This window comes from Zea mays, chromosome 1 (genome assembly GCF_902167145.1).
Source record: "Zea mays cultivar B73 chromosome 1, Zm-B73-REFERENCE-NAM-5.0, whole genome shotgun sequence".
NCBI classification, from domain to species: Eukaryota; Viridiplantae; Streptophyta; class Magnoliopsida; order Poales; family Poaceae; genus Zea; species Zea mays.
The window spans coordinates 176,430,926-176,434,516 of NC_050096.1; positions in this window are offsets into that span (position 1 = coordinate 176,430,926).

Genomic DNA, 3,591 nt, shown 5'->3' on the forward strand with positions numbered 1-3,591 from the left:
GAAAACCTGTCCGTAGTGCATGATGTGTTTCACGTGTCTTAGTTGAAGAAATGCTTGAGAGTGCCAGAAGAGCAGTTGCCAGCGAAAGATCTGGAAGTTCAAGAAGATCTGACTTATATTGAGAGACCAACGCAAATTCTGGAGACAGCAGATCGGGTCACTCGGAGGAACACCATCAGAATGTGCAAAGTCAAATGGGGCCATCACCCAGAAGAAGAAGAAACCTGGGAAAGAGAAGATGATCTGAGAGCCAGGTACCCTTACCTCTTTGCTAGCCAGCCTTGAATCTCGAGGGCGAGATTCTTTTAAAGGGGATAGGTCTGTAACACCCTGAATTTGGGGGTATAAAATTTCTTCCTTATGATCATCCAAATTTAGGTGTTACTCTTCTCTATCTCACCCTAGTTTCTTTCTCTCTCTAGTTTTCTATTTCTCTTTCTCTTTTAATTAGAATTAGTTGTATTAGTGCGGGATCATTTATTTTATTTTGCCCAAAACATATGAGTCATGGAATGTTGCATCATATTGAACCTAAATATTCCTTGAATTGTTGCACATGTTTGATTTAGTTTGAATTTGAAACTTGAATTGAATTTGAATTGAAAACCCTAGAGAAAATAAATAGAAAAGGCAATAGAAATTCTAGGAAAAAGGAAAAGGCCATTTCAGCCCAGGCCAGCCCATTTAGCCCAGCCCCCGCGCGTGTCCACGCGTCCCCTGTGCCTGACAGGCGGGCCCCGCCTATCGGCGCCAACCAGCGCGCTCACTCCTCTCCCTCTCTCTCTCTCTCTATCCCGTGGGCCAGTCCTGTCGGCACTGTTTCTCTCGCATGCACCCGCTCCCTCTCTCTGTCCCGCCGTCCCCACCTGTCAGCTCGTCTCTAACCTCTCGCCCACGATCTCCCCGCTGTGGATACGCCCACGACCGCGCGTTCTCCGGCCACGTCCGAGCCTTCGCGCCCCTTTTGAGCCCCGTGCCCTGCTCGCCCCCCTCCCCTCTCTCATTTGTGCCCCCTGTCCAGCCCACTCGCCCTCTCTCTCGCTCTGCCTGCGCGAACCGAGAGCTCCGCCACCACTCACCGACGTCCACCGCCTATTCCATGGCCGCAGTTGCGCCCGTGCCCCGTCCAGTGCCACGGTGAGCTTCGCCTTGCCGTCAGCTACTCGGGACACCCTTCGGTGTGCCCTCTCCATCCCTGCTGCGTCCGGTTCATGCTCACCGGAGCATTTTCTTGCGCAACCAGAGTCCACCACCGTCGCCCCATCAAACCCCTGCGCCTCCACCGTTGCTTCGCGACGCCAGCGCTTCTGCTCGAGGTGAGCAACCTGCCCGTGCCCTTAATTTGGTTATCCTCGCTCTATAGCTCGCGCGATTGCTCACCGGAGAAATCTAGCGCCGCCGTTAGCCCGCTCCGCCGTGGTCTGCGCTCTCTGGTGCCCCCGCGCCAGCGTGAAGGCCATGACCGAGTTCGCCAGACCCCTCTGATTGCGCCTAGGCTAGTCCCCGAGCGTCTAGTGCCCTGTCGTGGTCGGTCTGCTCGTCTCCGGTGAACTCTCGTCGTGGGACCGAGCGGTGCCACTGCGTTTAGGTCCAGCCCCCAGCCGTTAGATCTCGGGCGTCTGTCCGAGATCGGCCGGTTTAGGTTTCATCAGTGTGGATCTGATCGCAGCCCTTCGATCTAGATCCAACCGTCCCTCTCTCTTCCCCCTCACCCGTGTCTCTGCCCCTGGGCCCGGCCGGTTAGCCTACCCTGGCTCACTGGCATCCTGGCCCCGCTTGTCAGCCGCGCCCGCGCGCCGCGCCCGCGCCCGCGCAATCTAATTTAGGTCGTTGATCTCTAATCCGACGGTTGAGGTTACCCTGTACCCCTTCGCGTGTGAATTTTGCTTAAGAACCCCCTTAGTTTTAGGAAATCAACCCGCTGTCCTCTGTTTTAGCGCTTAGGTCCCTGGTTTCTTTAGAATAGCCCCCTGGACTCTTATTTAATCACAGATTTAGCCCTAATTTCATATTTCAAACTTCAAAACTTGTTTATTTCATATCTTTTTCATATGAACTCCAAATTTAAGGGTTCAAATTGCAAAATGTTCACAAGATTATTCTCTATTAAAATAAAATATGATCAACTGTAATTTGTATACTTTAATTTTTACACTTAGAATATAGGATTAAAGTATATGTTGATTTATTCATTTAATTTCAATAAATAAATGGAGAATCCTAGGAATAAAATATATTCAATCTTGTGAGATTAGTGTTATGCATTACTTGGATTTATTTTTGGCTTAACCTTTAGGCCTTAATGACATAAATAGAATTAGGAATGTAATTATGGATAATACTTAAAATATAATCAAATTCCTAAATGAGAGTAGTTCATCTTATAATTTTAGCTTTTCTTTGTTTTAATCATTACTTAACCCTTTTGAGCTTGTTCCAACACTTAGAGAGTAATTAATCCCCAATTAGGATTAATCCATTTTATTACTTGACCTCATTCCCTTGTACTTAATACTATATCTTTTAGAGTTGTGTGCCAATGTTTGTACATGTTTGATGTGATGTTCATTTTTACCTTCCAAATGTATTGAATGTATGCTCGCTTTACTTAGACAACGAGCAGCTCGTGGTTCCTAAGTGTGTTGCCGAAGATCCCTCTGAGCAACAACCTGGTGAAGGCAAGTGTCCTCAGACCTATCATGTCCTACTTTACTTTATAATTCACTGTCTCGCATTACATTACTTAAACTTAAGGATTGACTAGTCTGTATTTACCTTACCCTTGTTTACCTTTTTGGGTTAATCATGGTTAGCTTATGCTATTGCTTTAACTTAATCAATGAACATGATGTGACCTTTTATGATATGATGATGTTATCCCGATGAGGTTCTTGTGATTACTTTAGGGGGCTCAGGCTATTTCCTGAGTACCTCTCCGTAAGGACCTGTTTGGGGAGTGACAACCCGGGATAATAGTGCAACGATGAGGGTGGAATGGGACCCCCTTAGCTGATTAATTAGAGGAACCAGAGAAGTAGTTGGCTTCGCTGTAGGGCCGTCAATGGGGTTCGGGCACAATACTTGCTCTGCCGAGGCTGGTTGCAGAGGTTCTTTGATTTGGTTTTGTTAGTCACCCTTCCTCTGGGGAGATGTACTGTGTTTATCAAACTGGAGAAACCTAACGGGCGGCTATGTCCTCTGGGAAATCTTTGTAAAGGCTACGTAGTGAGACCCTACTAGGTCACCTTGGTAGTGATCAATGGGGAGGCTAGAACCCCGGGCAGAATGGGAATCATGGCTTGTGGGTAAAGTGTGCAACCTCTGCAGAGTGTTAGAAACTAGTATATCAGCCGTGCTCACGGTTATGAGCAGCCTTGTGATCCTCTTCGATTAGAAGAACTTTGATTACTTTTATGATGATGATTAACAATGGTGATTATAATTCTGATCTCTGGTATTTCCTCTTGGAGGGAGTACTTTTGGGTAATAACTGGGTTATTACTAAAATTTGGCTATACTTATAGTAATAAAACTTGACCAACTAAAAGCAACTGTCTAACCATAACTCCACATACAACTAGTCCACTTTAG